At 39.5% G+C, this 22,780-nt stretch overlaps 1 long non-coding RNA gene across 1 annotated transcript in view; it reads right to left on the bottom strand.

The window, feature by feature from the left end:
• Window positions 1–229: 229 nt before the first annotated feature.
• Window positions 230–22,780, bottom strand: part of LOC141490791 (uncharacterized) — a 78,214-nt gene continuing 55,663 nt past the window's right edge. Inside the window, exons 2-5 of the long non-coding RNA XR_012469341.1 lie at window positions 11,349–11,403; window positions 3,096–3,208; window positions 2,498–2,635; window positions 230–1,552 (exon numbers count right to left, since the gene is read on the bottom strand). This is a non-coding gene — a long non-coding RNA (uncharacterized LOC141490791). The remainder of the gene's footprint in view (window positions 1,553–2,497; window positions 2,636–3,095; window positions 3,209–11,348; window positions 11,404–22,780) is intronic.

The raw sequence follows: 22,780 nt of genomic DNA, 5'->3' as shown, positions 1-22,780 counted from the left end.
ATAGGGTTAAGTGACTTGCCTAAGGTCACACAGCTAGGTTAATTATTAAGTGTCTGAGGTCACATTTGAACTCAGGTCCTTCTGACTCCAAGGCTGGTGCTCCATCCACGGTGCCACCTAGCTGTCCCTTCTTTTCCTTTTCTCTTTTTTTTCTCCCCATGACATCTTTGCATGTCGGCCACAGTGGCTTCTTGATGAATGGAAATTCTTACAAAATCAAAAGCCTAAGAAACTTGGGGGGATTCTGAGCAATATTCATCATCCTGCTTCATTAAATCTCTGTAGGGTGAGGGTTACATCTGCATTAATAGAGGGAATATGCTCACCGATGAAGTCATATTTCTTCCTAATTAGAAATACAGAGACAATAGGTTCCTCTTCTCCTAGCAACTTTTATTTATAATTGAAATTTTGGTTAAGAAGAACTTGTCAACAAGATTGGATAAAACAATGTTGCTTCTTTTTCTTTCTCTCTCTGCAGTATTAGCTAATTTCTTGCATAATCTAGTGAAAAGAATGAATTCATGATAAGAAAATGGATTCTAATTTCAGTCCATCCAAATTTTCTCTTCTAAACTTTTAAAAAATTTGTTTAGGTATATTCAGTCATATCCACCCTTTTGGAGTTTCTCTTAGTAAAAAGTACTGAAGTGGTTTGTCATTTCCTTCTCCATCACATTTTACAGAGAAGGATATTGAGGAAAACAGGTTTAAGTGACTTACTCAGATTCACACAATTACTAAGTGTCTGAGACCTGATTTGAATTCAGGTTCTCCTGACGCAAGGCTGGGAACTCTATCCATGGCATCTAAATGCCCTTCATGTTTATCAAAGAAAATTCTACCACCTATCTATTTGGCATAAAGGGAGTTTGAATCCAGCCTTGGGCACTAGACACTAACTAGCTGTTTGGGCAAGTCAGTTAAGCCTGACTGCCTCGCATCCAGGGCCATCTCCAGTCATCCTGATTCTTGTCTGGTCACTAGACCCAGGTGACTCTGGAGGAGAAAGTGAGCCCTCCCTCACTAAAATCCAATTCATGTGCTTGTCATGGCATCACCTCCCTGACGTCAAGGTCTTTGAGAACGAAAGACAAACATTATCATTTTTTTTCCAGCAAAGGGAAACAAAATGTTTCTCAAGTCTAAAAGAAATAAATTAACTGTTTCTTTTGTAAGTTATTTTGCTTCTCTGGGTTCTTATGCATCCTTAGCTGTAAAGTAGATGAATTGGATTAGATTGGTGAAGGAAAATTCAAATAGAAATGGAGGATGCTAAACCATATCTAAGGATCTCTGTGGGCTAAATCTTGAAGGTCTTAAAAGATCATGTGTTTATTTCTTTTTTTAAATTTATTTTTCAAAACACCAACCCATTAAAGTCAGTGAAGACCTACATTTTGATCATATTTGACCACTCTTGGAAATGTTGTGGTCTTCATGTGGCCCGTGGGTAAGGTTTATTGGATAGCATTGGAGCAGATGATCTCCAAGTCCCCTTCCAGTGACAATACTGCAGCAGAGTAAATTGCATTACCATCTTTTGAAACCACTGTGAAGAAAGGATGGTAAAAAAGAAAACAAACCACAAAAATCATAAACATGCAAATATATAAATAAATAATATATTAAAATTTATCATGAATTGGCCCAAGTTGATACCAAAAGTTATTTGCTGGTTTATGCTACACACTATATTAAAACCTTGCAGAGGTAGCTGACTTCCCAGGTTTTGAATAATAAATAATAAATGCAGGTCACTGTACCCGAGTGGAGGCTGGTTCGGTGGCCTGGGAATCAAACACTCGAGTGGTTGTTCTCCCTCTGACACCATGAGGGTGTCCCTGAGATTCTCTGGTCCTCTCTCTCATTCTTGAAATAATGGTTGCTTTGCTTAGGCTCTCATTCCTTATGAAAATAAAGGCCCTCTGTGAAGTCAGAAGAACTATGACTTACAGTGGGGAGTGTTACTAGGAGAGCATGGAGTCAGGTCGATTGGTTTATTTATAAGAGCAAGGCTTATTGTAACCTCTCCCATCTCTTACAAGGTTGTGAACCAAGCCAGCTTTGCAGAGGAGATAAAAATATCCTCATGCCTCCCCAGATTTCCGTCAGCCTCAGGGGGAAAACAATACCCAAGTCAAACCCTCCAGTTCTTCCCACCTTAACTATGCCTATTCCGCTTTGAAACTGATGGTATTCCTTCATGTAGCTTATTTTGGGTCAGGAACTAGGCTAGATGCTGGAGAGATAAGGCAAAAAATAATTTTTTCCCCTACCCTCGAGGATCTTATGTTCTACTGGGAGAGACAACACGAGAAAGGAGGCATGATAAATGAGTAGAGTGCTGAACTGGGAGCCCCAGGTTTGACTCCTGCTCAGACATTTAATCATAACCAGGATTTATATAGTACTTTAAGGTTTGCAGAACATTTTATATGTAACAACATCAAGTTTGTTTTTATCCCCATATTATTCCCCTGAAGTCAGAATTTACCTTCATGTTTCCTAGTCCATGTTTCCTTGGAGCTGAACATGTATAGTCATGATACCTTGGATGAGTCCCTTTCTGAGCCTCAGTTTCCTTATTTGCAAAATAAGTGTTGGACTTGAAGACTTCTGTCATCCTACATATCTACATATAAATATATAAATCGATATATACACATATAGCATACACAAAAGATACATCAAAAATTAAAAGGTGATTTTCTTTTGACAGTGGCAATTACAACTAGGGATGGTGAAGAGCCTTTTGTATGAGATGAGGTTTGAGTTAAGCTTTGAAGGATGCTTAAGATTTTCAGGAGAGGAGATGAGCAGGGAGAACCTTCCAGGTGTGGAGGAAAGGTGATATACAAAGGCACAGGAGAGAATATTATGCATAATCAACAGCAAGATGGCAGCTTGGCTAGATTGCAGAGTTCATGAGTTCATTAAAGCGAGTATATTAAGTATATTAATGTATATTAAGATAATGGGGAAACAGGGATTGACTTTCCTTAGTAATTTTTAGATCTGAAGCCTGATTTCTTCTAGCACTGTCACGAACTCATTTTGTGAATATGAAATTATGCCATACCTCCTCCACTTACCCACAGTAATAGTGATGCATATCTAAATGGGATCGTGCCTTGTGGAGCATGGCAGAGTTGCCCTGCTTGCTTCTGGTGGACCACCCATGTTGACTCAGCTTTGAAGGACTAACCTGTGAAGATGATGAATGAAGGGATGAATTAGTTTTAAAAAGATAGACAGCTTCTGTCTTGCTTGTCCCATGTGGCAGATGGCTCTCTATTCTTAGGCCCTTCCCTGGGATGTCAGTAAAGGGTGGTGTTAGTGGGAGAAGGGGGTGGCTGTGCCCTTTTCCCCACCCCAACAGCATGGCAAGTGCTCCATGGAAGGTACTTGACTAAGTAAACTGATCCTGGGTGTCCATTCCTTGATTGCCTTTTGTGCTTCCTTCCCTCATTCTGTGACTGAAGGATGTGTCCAGCCTTCAAGGAGATTTTGTTGGTTTGAGAGATTTAAAATATGTAAGAAAGTGCCTGGCACATTGTACATGCTTAATAAATATTAATTGATTGTTTGATTGATGGGTACCCTGGCTGGAGGTGACAGGTGGCAAAAAGAGTTTCCATAGTCTAGAGAGTATCACTCTTAGGGAAAGAGGCTTAGCAACTGCAGTAGGGCAGAACTGAGGTCAAATGTCTATGGAGCAGCGCCACATAATGTTTTATATTGTAATGGTTTTACGTTTCGAGGTTCTGAGAGAGTAAAACAGTAGTTATAAATTAAGTCTTTCTGACAGGTATACTTTTATGTCTTGTACATATTTAACTATTTTATGTAGAAGAAATAATACTATACACATATTATATATATATATATATTTATCTATAGCATGTTAAGGTTTATATTTGCTTTACATATGATCATTTGATCCTCACAACAATCCTTTTAGAAAGTATTTTTAATATATTCATTATTCAGATGAGGAAATTGAGGCTGGAAGAATTTAAGTAAATTGTCCAGAGTCAGGTCATAGTTACTTAGTGTCTAAGGTAGGATTTGAACTCAGGTCTTTTTGGCTTGTAGTCCAACACAGATGTCCCCTGCCTAACTCATCCAATACATTGAACACCTTTCTCTAGAAATGAACCAAATCTAAGCTACATAGAATTTCTCTCCAGGAGGGAAAGGTAGGAGAGGGAGGGGGGTGTAAGGAGCCAAAGATTGTGGGAACAGGAGCTTTGCTCCTTTCAAAATAATCCAGGCTTCCCTGGGGCCAGAGCAAAGAATGGACATCCAGAGGAAAAGGCTTAGGAGCAGGAACCAAGCCTCTTCGGCCTTGTGGCAGTCCCCCTTTTTATGATTTGATATGTAGTTTTATATATGTGTATGTGTATGTATAGTGTTTATATATGGGTGTGTGGCTTTTAGTTCTTCCAAGGTGGAATGACCTAAGGAAAAGTGTGGTCACTGTTCTTTTGACCTGCTCTGGTCTATGAGTGGCCACAAGCACTTTTTCTGCTTAGGAAGAGCTCCTGTTCCTGCTAATGCTCCTCCTTGCCCTAGGACAGCAAACAAAAATAGCATAAGCAATGTACCCAGTAGCAGCAGGTCTACTTCTGACCAGTTGGCCAACCCCCTCATCATTTGTGGAAACCATCCTAGTCTATTCAAATCACTCCAAGGCTTCACTCTCTTACCAGTGAGGCAGACCTTTCCTTATTTGCAAAATAAAAGTGTTGGATTGAAGACTTCTATGATTCTACCTATCTACATATAGATATATAAATTTATATATACACCTATAGCATACACAAAAGATACATCAAAAATTAAAAGGTGATTTTCTTTTGACAGTGGCAATAACAACTAAGGGGAACTTCTAACTTGTCTTAGGCTGGAAAATTGTTTCACTCTACCTTTTTGTTGGTTCTGCATTTTGTTGGAATTTGCTTTGAGGAATTATTTCTAAAATTGTAGAAATTTCCAAAATTTCCAAAATTGGGTGAGCTCAGATAAATCCCAGCCTTTATTCCACCATCTTGACTACCCCACCACTAGTCTCTCCCAGCTCATTCTTGAAGCCTTTCCAATATGATAGGAGCATCACAGTTTCTCTTCCACTGACAATCTTCAAGCATTCAGGGTCCTCTGACCAAAGGAGGTATCAGCAGAGGACATTAGTAGAGGACTAGATGCCCCTTAAGGTGTCCCCCAGTTCTGCATCTGTGAGTGAAAGATTGAAATAACCTCTTTAAGTACATAGTTGGGAACTTGACCCAAGCAAATGAAGGCCTGAAGTTGAGTCTCTGTGCTAGAGAGACCAAGGAATTAAACCAGCTAAGAGCTGGGGTGATGGAAGCTTGGCCAAAAGATAGCTTAGGTCCAAGAACATGATGCTCCCAGAGGCATATGGAAAGCTGTTAGGGCTATGAGTCCTTCACTTCCCTCATTCTTGTTTGAAAGGAGTTTTGGCAACATTCTAAAGACTGATCACTAGTTACTTGGATTTGACAAAGGAAGGAAAGAGACAAAAGAAAGAGGAAAATGAAAAATTATGGTTATTGCTAAGACTGAGGGACACTAGAATCTAGACTTGGAACTTAAGGATGAATACTTGTGGGAATTTTTTTTTGCCCAGAGTCCAGAACTGGGGCTCTATGTACCCATGTTAACGCCAATAAAAAATTTTTTTTAAAAAACCCAAAATTAAGGCAGGACATGGAGGAAGGATGATCACATGACATCGGCGGGGATAGGGAATGATGGAGACAAGGGGAGAATATAATGTGATTTAGTGAATATGAGGTCCTGAGTTCTGATGCTAAGAGGGAACTTGAATTTGGCCCATTGGTCCTATTCCATATACTGTATTTGGAGCTATGGCAGCCCAATATTAAGATAAATCAAGGCTTGCTCTGTTACTCCTTGGAAGGTTATCGGGAGGTTGGCGATGATGATGATGTTTGTCCATTATTGAAGAAGACCGTGACATCAGGGAGGTGATGCCATGATAAGCACATGAATTGGATTTGAGTGAGTCCCCAACCTCACTTTCTCTTCCAGAGCCATCTGGGTCCAGTGGTCAGACAGCTAGGTAATAAATGTCTGAGGTCCTCCTGACTCCAGGGCTGTTGCCCTATCCAGTACACCACCTAGCTGCCCCTTGGAATTTTTCTTGATTTTTCTGCATCACTCTCATTTCTCTTCCCAATTTTTCCTCCATCTCCCTTAATTGCTTTTCAAAGTCTTTTTTGAGCTCATCCATAGTCTGAGTCCGTTTTCTACTTCTCTTGGAGGTTTTTGGATACAGAAGCTTCGATTTTGTCATCATCTGAGTCTGTGTTTTGATCTTCCATGGGACTAAAGTAATTCTCTATGGTCAGATTCTTCTTTTTCTGTTGTTTGCTCATTTCCTCAGCCCAAGACTAATTTATAGCACTTCCAAGGCTTTGGAGTTGTTGGTTTTTTTTGGACACCCCACTAGGACCTTTATTCCTCCTATGTCTTATGCTTTCTTGTCTGTGCTTTGATATGTGGATGACCACAGCACTACCCTCTGCCCTGGGGCTATAAGGAGAGATCCAGCTTGGTTATTTAGTATGGAAGCCCAAACTGCAGTATCTGGGTGTAGGCACACAGCAGAGTCCTAACCCAGGGAGAGCAGAGAAACCTTTGCAGACTTCCCTTACTGTCTCTGGGGGTGCAGGCTGCTTTCTCCCAATTTTCGCTGCAGATTCTGCAGGCCTGTTCTCCTTCACTCCACACTCATTCTGGTGGAGCAGAGTTCTCTCACCGCCCCTTCAAGCTGTTCCCTGGGATCTCTGGACTGTGCTGAGTTGCACTGGGGTGGGCTGCGCATGGCTTTTTTTACAAGCCCCGGTCCTGGTGAAACACACCTTTCCAGGCAGAACTTATAAGTTATCTTGGACTGGGAAAATATATCACTCAGTCTTTCTGTGGGTTCTGCCCCACTAAATTTTGGCTAGAGTCCTAATTTGTTGGCTTTTGGAGTTTTGGGGGGAAGAAGTTCCTGGGAAATGCTCCCTTCACATTGCCATTTTGGCTCTACCCCCTTGGAATCTTTCTTGATGGAAACTTGGAACCTTTTTATTTGGGACCTCCATGGCCTTGCTATTAGAGGCAGGAAACCAATCAGATGCATGTGAGTAGACTCTGTTCCTCCCTGGAAAAACTCCAACCTTGGCTCACATCCCAGAGAAGTTCTTCTGACAGGTGTTCCTGTCAGACAACCCAGGTGTTCCATCACTGAACTGGAGAGAAGCATGTGGCACAACTTGGCCTCTAGCTGAAAAGGATGGTTTCTTGCTTTATCCCCATCCTCTGTCATTTTTTTTTTAGGTTTTTGCAAGGCAAATGGGGCTAAGTGGCTTGCCCAAGGCCACACAGCTAAGTAATTATTAAGTGTCTGAGACCAGATTTGAACCCAGGTACTCCTGACTCCAGGGCTGGTGCTGTATCCACTGTGCCACCTAGCTGTCCCCTTCCTCTGTCATGTTACTTGAGCCACAAATATAGCCATTTCTAATCTTCCTGTCCCCAAGTGTAGTCTTCTCTCTATTATTCCTGTCTACTACATCTGTGTCCAGTTGTAGTCAAAGGGTTCCTTTTTTTTGACCTTTTTCCTTCCTTCCAATTGAAAATAGAAACAGTGACCATCAATCTTTGGTAGTCTGTCCTAATGCCATTGTCCCACAACAGTGGAAAGGTCCATCAAAGTCGAGTCTCTCTCTGGTGACTGTGATCTGGGTGTCTCTGCTCCTTCTTTCCTGTTCCTGTGACCCTAGATATCTCAAGTTAAGTCACAATTCTTCCCACAGTAAATTTAAAATGTATTGTTTGAAGGTCCATGACTTTTTAACATTTATTGTCTGCCTTCTTAGGTGGGACCCTTGGAGAGCTCTCTGGACTGGGATGGGTCTCCAAACTCATAACAACCTTGAGATGGGGAATTAGGTGGTACTGCCAGAGATCAGGGCTCTCTAAGAGAAGAACCCATGATTTCTGGGTTTTTATTCATAGACCTGAAGGGTTCATCATGGACTTGCAAAGCACAAGTACTTCACAGGTCAAACTTCATCTAGAAAAACAGCAAGTTACTTGAGGACAGGCTGAATAGTTTCATTAAGAGAAGTTTGGATTAACCTAGATCTAGGAAAGAACTCAGAAGAAGGAAGAGAAGGAAATGGCAGGGCACCCAAGAAAGGAGAGAAGGAAAGCTTAGATCAACATAAATTCAGCCATATGGAACTGGGGCTGTATTGCTCCAGTGGCAAAGGCCAAAGTACATGGTTCTAGCTTAGAGAGAGAAATGTGGCGGAGATGCTGGGAATCCAGAGAGGAAAAAGACCTTTAAAAAAAAACCCTGCTTAAATGCATTTCCATGGTGGGTGGGATGAGGGTGGTGCTTGGGGAATGTTTTAGTACCTGGCTCCAGGTATTCTCCAATGGGTGTGCCACAGGGGTGGTCTTCAAGGAGTGGCACTCATTACTCAAGGGTGGCATTCCACACACTAGTCTTTTCTGCCCTTCTGCAACCTGTCTCCTTCTTGTCTTTCCAGTCTTCTTTCACCTTATTCCCTTCCACATTTTCTATGATCCAGGGACCCTGACATACTCACTGTTTCTCCAATACAACCCTCCATTTCCAACCTGTGCCCAACCCCAGACCTGATTCTTTGTTCTCCAGCTTTACCTCTACCTATTAGCTTTTTCTTTAAGACTCAGCTCAAAGGGCACTTTCAAAGACCACTAGGGCCTTCCCCACCCTGCTCCCAGGTCCTCACACTCCCAAGAGATTTCCTCTGGAACTACCTTCCATTTACACAGACAAAAACATATAGATAGAGTTGTTTATCTGTTGTCTCTCCCATAAGAACATAAGTCCTTGAGGCCACAGAGACTGTGTGTTTTGTCCTTCTTTGTATCATCTCAACTTAGCATTGTGTCTGAACAGAGCAAGTGTATAATAAATGTTTGTTCACTGATGGACTGACACTGGCCCATGCTGGTACTAGAAGAAAACAGTCATAGAATCAAAGAGTTGGGTAGACTCCAGCAGGAAAATTTACTTTTTAACTAGATCTGATTTTTTTTTTTAGGTTTTTGCAAGGCAATGGGGTAGATCTGATTCTTGAACCAGTTTTACACATATTTATTTGTTCAGCTAGCCTGTACTTTGCTGAAGAAGAACCTGCTTTCTTTTCTGTCCTACAACTTAGGCAACAGATGAAAGTGGCACTGAACAAGGACAAGTGCTAAGGAAGGATAGAAAATTAAGAGGGTGGCTAGGTGGTGCAGTGGATAAAGCACTTGCCTTGGAGTCAGGAGTACCTGGGTTCAAATCTGGTCTCAGACACTTAATAATTACCTAACTGTGTGGCCTTGGGCAAACCACTTAACCCCATTCGCCTTCCCAAAAAAACCCCCCTAAAAATAAATAAAAAAGAAAATTAAGGTGAAAGAAACCACAGCCTTTCATCTCCCCATCTCCCATCAAAGATAGTTCAGTTACCTATTCCTTTAGTAGGGACTTCCTTGACTCTCCAAGTTGTAAAGCCCACCTCCAAAATCACCTTGTATTTTAGATGGATCTATCAGTAGATATGGGTATGTTTGTTTACATTTATAAATATTCATAGGCATATATATATATATATTAATAGCTAATAATAATAGCCATATACTGCCTACTATGGGCCAGCTCATTTTATATTTTCTATGGTGGGAATGAGCTGCAACATCCTCCAGATCACACTTATTGTCGACCCTAGCCTGCCCTTAGCACTCTATCACTTAATCATTTTTCTATACATAAGAAACTACCACAGAATGTTGATAGAGATTCAACCAGACATAAAGGAAGCTGGGCCAAATTCAAAGAATTATAGAATCTTGGCTTTGAGGTACCAGAAGGGAACTCAGCAGCGATCCCGTCTTCAGGATTGGAATTCTCACTGTCATATACCTGTCTGGCAATCAGCCAACCTCTACTTGAAGCCCACTGCGAGGGGATTCCCAACCCCTATGCGGCCCAGTCCACACTTGCAGAGCTTCATTTGATAGCTGGTCTAAATTTGATTCATCGCAACTTTCCTTGACGCCAAATAGAAAATGTCTAATCCTTTTGTAGGAAATCCCCAGCTAAATATCTCCTGTTCCTTCAAATAATCTTTGCATGACATGGTCTCATGGTCTTTCATTGTCTTGGGAAGGAAGGAAGGAAGGAAGGAAGGAAGGAAGGAAGGAAGGAAGGAGGGAGGGTGGGAAGAAGGGAGAAAGAAGGAAACATGATTCCCTGAAAAAATATTCAGCACCTTTGGGCAAATCATCCATTTTCCCTTTGCTATTTCTAGTTCTAGATGTTGAGATTAACAAAAATATGATTTAAAAAAATTCTCAAGTATAATTTTTTGTGCCCAGTGGAGGTGGAATGGGGAATAAGAGGGAAAATAACATATGAGAATTATAATATTCATGAAGTTTGTGGATTGCCAAACAGTAATAATTGCCACATTTCTATTCTGAGCAGAGATGTAATTGAAACAGAAAATGCAGGGCAGTCATGAAGACACATCCTGTACTCAAGCAGGACACCATTTTCTGCCTCAATTGATCTTCTTTTCAGCCCCAAAAGACATGATACATCTTTGGGGAGGCAGCTAGGTGACACAGTGGATTGGGTGTTGAGTCTGGAGTCAGGAAGACCCGAGTTCAAATTTGACCTCAGACACTCACTAGCTGTGTGAACCTGGACAAGTCACTTAATTTCTGTTTGCCTTAATCCACTGACGAAGGAAATAGCAAACCACTCCAGCATCTTTGCCAAGAAAAACCCCACAGAGAGAGGTCCATGGCTTCACAAAAAGTCCGATATTACTGAACAATAGCTTCTTTGGAGTTGGTCACAGAAATAATTGCTTTAATGTCCAGAAAACACACCTACTAGATAAAAGAAGCCTGGGCTTCTGTCCTTCACAAAACAGTTTGTCTTTTTGCCATATATGAGAGGTGATTAGAAGCTCTTTTTAACTGGACTGTTTGGTCTTGGAAGCCCAGAGATGGCATAGTCTCATAGGGATTGGGGGGAGGGGGAGGGAGTATTTATGAGTATTCTATCTATGGCATTGATCCTGTCCTTGTTCTGTGCCACTTTCATCTGTTGCCTAAGTTGTCGGACAGAGAAGAAAGCAGGTTTCTCTTCAGCAAAGAATGCAGAAAACCCCCCAAAACAACATAATTTTCTTTCCTGCTATTATTACTCATTTACAACAGCATCTAATCTTAAATTTTAGAGATCATTTAGGTTAATTCACTTATTTCATAGATGGCGATCCTGAGTCCAGAGGAAATGTAGAGGAGTCAAACAATCTGTCAAGAGAAAAAAAAAAAGCTAGTTTAGTGACAATCAGAACTAGAACACAGTACTCCTGACCCAGTATTTTCTTCCATTGGATTTTACTAGTAATGCTATTTTGGGGATTCTTTTCTTTTTTTAAATTTTGTTTTTAATCTAAGGCAATGGGGTTAAGTGACCTGCTCAAGGTCACACAGCTAGGCAGTCTGAGGTTGGATTTGATCTCAGGTTCGCCTGACTCCAGGGCTGGTGCTCTAACCACTGTGCAACCTAGCTACCCCATTGGGATTCTTTTTTTTTTTTTTAGGTTTTTGCAAGGCAAATTGGGGTTAAGTGGCTTGCCCAAGGCCACACAGCTAGGTAATTATTAAGTGTCTGAGGTCAGATTTGAACCCAGGTACTCCTGACTCCAAGGCAGGTGCTTTATCCACTACATCACCTAGCTGCCCCCCTATTGGGATTCTTGAAGAAAAACTTTGGGGTTTTTTTTTTGTTTTTGTACTAGATTAGTGAATTTATTAGTGTGGGTAACTCCTAAGATAAAATTTCCTCAACAATACAGAGCAGCACATTCCCTACAATTTATAGTCTTAGAAAACTATTTGTGCTGAATGCATTAAGTGACTTTTACCCATTTGGTATATGTCAGAGGCAGAATTTGAACCCAAGTCTTTCTAACTCTCTAGTTGTTTCTCTAACCATTACACCACATGACCACTTGAATAGAATAAGGCAACAAAATATTGGCATCTAGAAATCTCTGTAGTTTTTGGCACATTGCTAAATGTATGAGGTCACAGAAATTTGACAGTGCAGGCAAGCTACATAAAATGGAACGAACCATAAAAATCAACTTTTTAAGACAAGTTAACTTTGTGTGAGTGGTTAGACTTTAGAGTTGGAATAGAAGGCCATGGGGTGAGAGAGCATGGGATACTATCCCATGTTGAGGAAACTCAGACTCTGGATATCAAGAGGACATTTTTAGGGAGGCTACCACTATGGGAGACAAGAGAAAAGTGTCAGACTATTAAAGTTTTCTGATCTTGTTCTCTGTTCTTTATTCTGGAAGAAGACCATAAAATCAAAGAGGTGATGCCATAACATGCAAGTGAATTGGAGTTAAGTGAGGAGGGGAGGGGGGACTGTGCAAAGTCACCAGCCTCACTTTCTCCTCAGGAACCATCAGGGTCCAGGGACCAGATATGGCTCAGAATGATGGAGATGACCCTGGATGCATTGCTCATCTTGGCTCTTTTACTCTAAGGTCTTTAACAGGTCTCAGTTTGATTGAGGTTATGCTCATTCTGTGATTTAAGTTAGGTAAGAGATAAATGAGGAGGGCCAGCAAGGTAGTGCAGTGGATAAAGCACCAACCCTGGAGTCAGGAGGACTGAATTCAAATATGACCTCAGATACTTAATAGTTACCCATCTGGGTGATCTTGGGTAAGTCACTTAACCCTATTGCTTTGCAAGAAAGAAAGAAAGAAAGAAAGAAAGAAAGAAAGAAAGAAAGAAAGAAAGAAAGAAAGAGAGAAAGAAAGAAAGAAATGAGGCAAAGAATGACCTTTTTAAAGGGCAAATAAGTTCCTCAGGGATTCTGGCCAAAACAGAAATAATTCTTATTTACATTCACTCTGAGCCAATGACACAAAGGAGGGGGAAAATTCCTCTGGTAGGTATATACCTCAGTGAGATTCAAGAAGAAAAATTATTGCAGAACTTTTGTGTAGAAGCAAAACTTTTAAAGAGTGGATAACCACTGATCATGGAATGGCTAAATAAAATGTGGTACATGAATACAATAGAATGTTACTGTGACATAAGAAACAATGAATATGAGGAATTCAGAACATTGGGAGACTTCTAAGGGATCATACATCAGAACTAGGAGAATAATATATGCAATGACTATAACAATATAACTGCACAAACAATAAAATTAATCTGAACTTTATACAATTATTGTGGCTAAGCTTGGTCCCAGGAAAGGCAAAACACCTTTTGAAATGCAACTCTGTCTTTCCTTGAAAGGGTAGGGTGCTATGGGGATGGAATATTGCAAAGCTTTATCCAATACTTTAGTCATTGGTTTTGTGTTTTGTTTGTTTTTAAAATATTTTAAAATAGTTGTTACATAAGAAGAATTGCCAGGCGGGGAAAAGGGAATTGGGTAGAGTTGGATATGAATATTTTAAAAATGTAATAAAAATGATGAAATAAGAAAAATTAATATAAAACAGTATAATAATATAAGAGAAAAGGGCATCAATTAAAAAAAGAATTCTAAAGATTTTGCTTTTGGGAAGCACTCCTCTGTTGATATGACTCACCAATCTGAATCATATGAATTTTATTCACGTTTGGAAATCCCTTGACTATACTTTTCTGACTTCCAGAACTTTGCTCCATTTGATTTAGTTTGTGATCTTAGAATCACAAAACCTAACTCAACCTCCCCCCCACCCTGGTTTCCACCTCATTTTTTTCAAATCCAAAATGGGGAAGAAAGGTATCAAATTAAGTGAATAAAGTTAAGTGAATAAAGTCCTGGGTCTGGAAGTCCCAAGTTCAAATCCAGCCTCAGTCAGTTACTAGCTATATGAATCTAGGCAAATCACCTGATCACTGTCTACTGTCTGTCTCATCTCTCCCTATCTATAAAATGGTGTTGATCATAGTATTTACCTCTAGGTTAAGGACAAAATAAAGTAGTATTTGTAAGGTGCTTGACCAACCTTAAAGTACTATATAATATTTATTATTATTATTATTATTATTAGGCCTCTGCCACATTGCTTCTTTACCTCCATTACTACTGAATAATCTAAGTTCAAAATGTTTGACATTTATTTTATTTCTAATAAGATTTCCCTATACCCTCCTCTAACATCTTTCTCTGAGGCCTCATCATGATGTAGAGGTGAGCAAGGGTTTTCAAAAGCTATGTCAGCAGAATCCAAGATCCAACAAGTCCTTCAAATCCATTAGAAATCCATTAGATATGGGGGTGGCTAGGTGGTGCAGTGGATAGAGGGCCAGCCCTGGAGTCAGAAGTACCAGAGTTCAAATCCAGCCTCAGACACTTAATAATTGCCTAGCTGTGTGGCCTTGGACAAGCCACTTAACCCCATTGCCTTGCAAAAAAAAAAACCCTAAAAAAAAAAAGAAATCTATTAGATATTAAGCTTGTTCAAGGTAGGGACAGCCCTTTACCTTGAAATTACAGGGGCTTAATAAGTGTTTATTGATTAATAGATAGATAGATAGACAGATAGATTTCAGGTATTAATTTTTCATCAGATTGTGAGTCTGTCAACTGAAGACCCACCTAACCAAGTCTACAAGAGTTCATCAATAGAAATTTGGACAACACGGTAATCAATTTTCAGTCCCAACAACTTCCAAAGATCCCCTATACACAAGCCATGGAGAAGATAGGAGGGTGAGGGAACGATGAATGTTAATTGATGGAGAATTCAAAGCAGTGAAACACAAAATCACTAAAGTCTATCTGTACCTCAAGAGAAATTATAAGAGAACTTCACAGTTTTTAAAAAGTCTATCTATTTTCTTTTTTTTAACATTCATCCATATGCACATGTATATTTTTACGTTACAAAATTTCCTTCCAGTTTCCCTTCCCACCCTCCTCCCCTCAGCAGCAAACAGGTTAAAATTGTACATACCTGTTTTTGATAAACATGTTTACACAATAGTCATTTTTGGTATGAGGAATTAGGATTAAGGAAAAGGGATTTATTAGAGATAATTTTTATAAACTGTTCATCAGATTCTGAAAGGTTATTTTTTTATTTTTTGTTTTATTTTTCTTCCTCTGGATAGCTATAATATTGTCCATAGCTAGTCTAATACAGTTGTCCTAACTCTGAACTTCTGAGAGGAGCTGCTTCCATCAAGGTTGATCATTTCACAGTGTTGTTGTAATGTGTACTGTGTTCTCTTTGTTCTGCTCCCTTCACTCAACATCAGATCCAATAACTCATTCCATGCTTCTCTAGAGTCCTACCATTTATGGTTTCTTATAGAATAGTAATATTCCATAGTATTCATGGACCATAACCAACTGATGGGCATCCTCTCAATTTCCAATTCTTTACCCCAACAAAAAGAACTGCTATGAATATTTTGGAACATGTGGGACCTTCCCCATTTTTTATGATTTCTTCTGGATATAGGTCTAAAATTGGAATTGCTGGGTTAAAGGGTATGAACAATTTTATTGCTCTTTGGGCTTAGTTCCATTTTGCTCTCCAGAATGATTGGATCTTTTCATAACTCCACCAGCAATGTATCAGTGTCCCAATCCTCCCACAATCTCTCCAACATTGATCATTTTTCCTTTTTCTCATCTTAGCCAAACTGATAGGTGTGAGGTGATACCTCATAGTTATTTTAATTTGCATTTCTCCAATCAATAATGATTTGGAGCATTTTTTCATATGATTATATATATAGCTTTAATTTCTTCATTTGAAAACTGTTTATTCATATCCTTTGTCCATTTATCAATTGGGGAATGACTTGTAACTTGTAATTTTTTTTTTATAAAATTCTAATGCCCAATCAGTCAAAACTAAAATACAATGAAGTTAGTTAATTTAGAATGTCGCCAAGGTCAAGCTCACATCTTTGTTTTCTGAATTATAGCTTTTATTAACTTTAATTATCTTGGACTGAAAATGAAATAACAAAAAAGTTAGATTAGTCATGAAGTTTTATTCTCTAGATTGTACTTAGAAACCTATAGGTAGAAGACATCATTAAAGATATCAAGCAAGAGCTTAATGAGGAAAAAGTATTTATAGAAATCACACAAAGAGTCATAAAATTTTATCAGTCAACCAATCAGGGCACCATTAGTACATAAAGGTGCAACAATACATTAGTACGTGATTAGTTCATGATTTTCCAACATATTCATAAGATCCATCCTATGTCAGAATTGGCAAAGACCCAATTAGCAGGAGAACTACTATCCTTTATTCTGACTTGATATTTCATGTTGTTATTTATGTTATAGAGACATAAAACTGGAATTTCTCACTTTCCAAAATGTCATAAGTATGAGAATTTATTTAAGTCTTTTATAGAGATAACTAGACAAGTTTCCTGCCTTCTTAGCATGGTCTTTGCCTAATTGTTGTCACAACTGTGAAAGTCAAACTTGTAGATGCATTTAAAGGGGGGGAACATACTGTTTCACACAAACAAAACCTGTCTTTGGATTTATAGCTGGAATGACATAGACTATGAGGAGGATAAAGGTTTACATTCAGACTCCAGTTAGAGCCTGAGAAAACAATTTTTGATCAGCAGTATAAGATTAAATAAATTAAACTTTTATACTATAGAGAGAAAATGTGATTCCATGATTCCAGTTGACATTATTCTGAGGCAGCCCATTCTGCTTCTGGATGGTTCTAGTTGTTAAAAAGTTTCCTCCTTACAAGGAACTGAAACCTGATCTCTCAGTAACTTCCATTTACTCTCTAAGTCTTACATTTGCTGTTACACAAGGAGGAAAAAAAAATTGTTCTTCTTACCCTGGCCAACTATTGCTGGCCAACAGCAGAAATCAAGGTAAATGAATAACTACAAAATGATGGCTATTACTGAGGAAACAATTCAAAATGCATTCGGACAATGGCTCACTAAATTGTCCTTGTCTTCATATTTCCTTGTTTCTGGGGCACAGAAGGGATTTCAAGGCTACCTAATTTAAACTCCAGGCTCTTAAAATATCCTTGTAGAATGCTATCCATCATTTACTTAGAAAAAATTCAGTCTCAGGGAGCTTGCTGCCCCCCACAAAGCAGTTCATTTTCCTTAATAACAGCTCTAAGAGTCAGAAACTTCTTGTTTTTTTGTCAAGTTAACACTTGTCTTCCTTTAACTTCCGTACACTAGTCAGTCAGTAAGTATTTATGAAGCACCTACTAAGTGCCAGACTCTATCATAAATCTTGGGGATAAAAAAAAGGGCAAACAACAGTCCCTGCCTTCAAGGAGCTCCCAATCGAAAGGGGGAGACAACATGCAATGGTACAAGCAAGCAATGGAGAGGATAACTAAGAAAATCCATTAAGTAGGAAAATCCCACCCTTCAAGACAACAGACCATTCAGCATTTGGACAGCAACATGCCCTCTTCCTCTCCTAATCCCCTTCCAACTATCTGTTTCAGTCCCATCAATTGGCATAGTTTTGAATTCCCTCATTGTCCTAGACATCTCCCCCATGTGTCAAATACAGTCTGTCCAACACTTGATAAATATGACTGGGCTACTTTATTTCTAAGACCTCTTTCCAGCTCTGCCATTCTATGAATCCATAGAAGGTAGTACTCAGTACTGAATACATTACTCATGGTGTTGGATAATGATCATAGAGTACTGGGAATTTAACTTACTTTCCCGTGTCCTCACAACCATTTAGATATAGTCAGGAATCATAAAAATCACTAGTCTGAAGTAATTAGAGTAATGTAGAAAATATTGTTATTGCTATTAACATAAAATATATAGTTAGATGAAAGGTCTTATGTTCTCAAAATTTGTTGAATAGAATTTAATCACCCTTCCCCATGATGAATTCCCTATCTATCCCCTTCCTTTGTAAATGGCATTCTTTGTCTTTCATGCCATTCAGATGGGTAGAAATATTATTTTCCACCTCAATGAGCTTAACCATTTCTGATGGAGACTGCATGTCCAGATACAAATTCAATGAGCATCTCTCTAGATGCCATTAGATTGTACATACTGTTACAACAGTGTTATTTTTCCATTCTTAGCACCAAAGATAGCATGGTTTCATGGAGCAAGAATTTAGATTCAATTAAAAATACATTAGAGCCCCCAAATCCCTGAGATATTATCTCACCCAAAACTCTTATTCTACAAATGAAGAAACTGAGGTCATAGAGCATGGCTTGCCCAAGGAACTAATTAGTAATGTATCCCTGTTTAGCTTTCTCCCCCCGTCTCTGGTTGATATATATACATACATGCATATCTTAATATCTGTGTTACTAGGTAAGTCCCTCAAACTCTCTGAGTCTCTTTCCCAATTTGAAAAATGAAGGAATTGGAGTAGATTAACTTTAAGGTTCTTTCCCATTCTAAAAACTATGCTTTACTCAAATTAATTTACAAAGACTACAATACATAATTTGGACTCAGTTGCTCTAAAATGGACTTCTTACCTTGACATTGTACATAACAAGTCAGATAAAATGTGTGGAAGAGTTTCTGAAAAGAATAATGCACTATTAAGAGCACTCTCATTGAGAGGTCCTCTATGTAGGGTCCTAGAAAAAGCACAGGATTAGCATTTCAGAAAGCCTGTGTTCATATCTTCCTTCTGCTTCTTACTAAATATGGGACCACTCTCCATTTCCAGATGTGATTCATCATCTGTTAAATGAAGATTAGATGATCTCCAGCCTTCTTTTCAACTTGGAATCATTCTCTGATTTACTAACTGGACACTGGAGAAAATCATTTAATCTCTTGGAGACTGGCCCACTAGAGTAGAGGTGGGGTGATCACAAAATCACAAAATTTGAACTTTAGAAAGGAACTCAGTAGCCATTTGGTGCAATACACAGTTCAGAGGAATTCCTTCCCATCCAGCCAGAGGTCATTCAGTCTCTTTTTGCAGATGTCCAATGAGAAGAAAGCCACCAGCCCTCAAGGCAGCTCATCCCCCTTTGGGATGCCTTTATTTCATATGCTTCCCTCTCTCTCCCCCACCCCTGTCAAACCTCCCTCACTTCCCCTTCTTGATAACCTGCCACCTATTGATCCTTGGTCTTCCTCCTGAGACTGAACAGAAGCTGATTCTCTAATTCTCTTCTAGTCTGTTGGTCAATGAATATACAGTCAAGCAAGTGTTTCTGAGGCACTTGGTACGTTTCAAACACTGAGCCAAGAATGAATATATAGAAAAATACAAAAAAAAATTAACCTTGGTTCAAGCAATGGGCAGAGGCAATACACAATCCTATATATCAAGATGTCTTCAGATGGAAATGGAAGGTTGTCTCAAAAGGGAGAGCACTGGGTGTGTTGTGGAGGTTGGGGGTGGCAGAGCTGTTGTTGTTATTAGATTTGTTGTTGTGGGTCCTTTATTTTCAAAGATGACCAGTGACATCACAGGTGGCAGAGTGCTGAGTCTTGATAAATATCATGTAAATAATGATGCCTCTTCAAGATGCATAAACAGTAGATGGAAGGTAATCTCTTGGTGGGAAAATCCTGTCACATGACAGCTTTTCAAATACTTAGAGACAGCAATTATTTCTCCCCTCCCTATCCCTGACTCCACACATACCAGGACTTCTCTTCCCCTGGCATCTTCCATTGACCCACAAGTGACATAGACTCAAGGTACTTATTACTCCCTTCTGAATGTCATCCACCTCGTCAATAGTTTCTGTTTAAATTCTAACACCAATGCTCCATATGTGAGCTGTCCAGAGATAATTATATTCATGAAGGTTTTTTTTTTATTAGAACTTGGGATATTTAGCCTGGACATTAGAAGACAAGGAGGGGAGAGAATGATTTCTGGTTTCAAGGGTTACAAGGGTTATCACATAAAAGAGTACTCATAGCCATTGTGAGGATTTGATGAGCCAGTGTATGTAAAAGCAATTTAACAATATACAAAATATTATAAACTATGATTCTTAGCCATTGTAGTTTTTTATTTTGAGTACTGTAACCCTTCCCTCCAAGAACCAGTGAAGTCTTTGAGTTGCTTAAGAGACTTTTCTTTTAATTAGTAAGGGAGCACCTCTTGTGGTAACCCATGTATAGCTAATGTTCTGTTACCTCTTCTTTATTACTTAACTCTAATTATTCCCAATTGCTATTTTCCCAAGTCAGTAGGAAGAGAGAAGAGCAGTAACTCTTTCGCCTTCTTTCGGTATCCCACCTATCCCTCACCATTAAAGTTATTCCGAGGTGTGCAGCCCAGCTAGATACAGATCTAGTTAGCTCTAACTAAAGAGAGGATTGAAAAATAATATTTTAGAAATGCAAAGTTGAAGTAAATCATGTTCACATCAGGCTCTAATAATCTTTTGCCATCAAGAACAAATGATTCCCATATTTGAAAAGGGAAAATTATTTCTTTCTAAATAGAGAAGCCTATTTATTAGTTCCTGAAGAGGAAAAATCCCATTCAAATTTAGAACTGGAATGAAATTTAGAGAGTATCAGGGCCAACTCTTGTTTTACAGATAAGAAAACTAAGGCTCATAGTAGTTAAGTGACTTGCCCAGGGTCATACCTTAAAGCACTATTAAGTATCTAAGGTAAGATTTGAATCCAGGGTTGATTCTAAGTCCAGTGTCCTATGCACTATGGCATGGGTACTTAAGAAAGGCAAATGATTCCTTGTACACTGAGCATCACTCATCTATAGTCCCCCATCTAAAAGATTCTTCATTACACAGTAAAGGTTTTGAATATAGACTCAGTTGCATAAGGTGTTTCTGATATGTAGGCATCAGCCTGGCTAAGTGAAGAGGGTCTCCCATTGCCAGAAAATTTGTTTCCAATTTAAGATTTTTTTTTTCTTTTTTACTTGGCCATCCATAGAGAAATAGTACCATTAATTGTTTAGGGAAAAGAGTAGACATCAAAGGGGAGTGAGGACCACCTCCCAACTATTTGAGAGCAATCCCTTGCTTCCAAGGGAAAACTGGAGGTAGCCTTATTGCCCTTGTTAATTTGGGCACTCTTGGATTAAATATTCATATTGTCTGGTCATAATGAGTAGGAATGGGCAAGGACTCCATTGGTATACTTCAAGGTTGAAATGATAGCAGTAGGTAGGCTATGAAGCAGGAGACTACTGTGCTTACCACTTGAGTTGATGGAGGGAGCAAAGAATGATTTTTTTCAGTCTTTATTTTTATAAGGTTTTTTGCAAGGCAAATGGGGTTAAATGGCTTGCCCAAGGCTACACAGCTAGGTCATTATTAAGTGTCTGAGGCTGGATTTGAACTCAGGTACTCCTAACTCCAGAGCCGGTGCTCTATCCACTGTGCCACCTAGCTGCCCCTCAGTCTACCATTTTCCAAGAAGTTCTATTGATAGGATTTGGGGAAGATAATTACACCTTATCCCCTCTGTGAAGAGTTCCATGATTTGGGTGATTATGGACAACCTTCAACTTGCTCATCATCTTGGTTGCTTGTGGAGTACATTGCAAGTGATTTTGGGAATTCTCTAATTCACCCAAGTCAACACTGATTGCAGGGTATGTGCAGGGGACATAGAAAAACTGGAGAGGCAAGCCATAGTATATAAATGGATCCATTCAGAAGGTGAGAGGGTAAATGAATGGATCCAGTTAATTAAAACAATTCTAGCATGAACAGAAGGACAACCAAGTTAGTTCTGTGGCAGTTTACTGGTGAGGCTGTTAGTAAAATAGTGAATGGTATATAATCCACCTTCAGATACTTAATACCTGTATGACCCTGGGCAAGTCGCTTAACCTCTTTTTGCCTCAGTTTTCTCAAATGGGCATAATACAGCATTTACCTTGAAGGGTTATTGTGAGGATCAAAAATAATATTTATTAAAAATCACTTAGTACAACTAGTAGATGCTTTAGAAATAGTGCTCCCGCTTCTGCCTTACCCTCAGCCATTTGAGATTCCACTCCAGGATTTGGTTGTGGTCTCTGCCCGCTCTTGAGACCTGTGGAAAAGTATGTTTCTCAGAGGTGGCTGTAATAAACCTGCCAGCTTCCCCATGGGGCCCTTGTTCCCCAACACACGCTTCAGAAGACAGAACATCCTGGCAGTGTCCTGCCTTCGTGGTCACTACAAGTCCCAGGTGATCACGAGTTAAGTATTGAATAGGGTGCCGTGGCCAGCTGCCAAACTATTGTGGCAAGGGCAGTTAAGTGACTCAGATGCCGCAGGGCAAGAGCCGGAGTGAAGGTGCCAGATTCTCTGGAAGACTGAGTCTCCCTGGTGCAGATGCCCTTTGAAGTGGGACAGCAGACCTTGGAATCATCCTTTCTTGATCTAGATGTTCAGATTTAGAAGCTCTGATAAAGCCCCCATGTCTGAGAAGTCTAGGACCTGGAGCAGGAGCTGCTAAAGTGGCACACCCTCTGGGGTTTTTCCCACAAATAATACATTTATAATGCCTTTTGGGTTATCCCATAGTTATCAGGTTCCTTATGCCTACCTTCCTTCCTCCACCCCCCTGGATATCTTTCTGATTTATGCTATATTTGCTTGACTGTGTTCAAATTTTTTCACCCCAGGAGAATGGAACTCCTTGAAATCAGAGACGTTTTTGTTACTGTTTTTGTCCCTGTATCCTCATTCTCTTTCTG

This window comes from Macrotis lagotis, chromosome 6, assembly GCF_037893015.1.
Source record: "Macrotis lagotis isolate mMagLag1 chromosome 6, bilby.v1.9.chrom.fasta, whole genome shotgun sequence".
Classification (NCBI taxonomy): domain Eukaryota; kingdom Metazoa; phylum Chordata; class Mammalia; order Peramelemorphia; family Peramelidae; genus Macrotis; species Macrotis lagotis.
The sequence above is the reverse complement of the archived record's forward strand: the minus strand, read 5'-3'. Positions and strand labels throughout refer to the sequence as shown.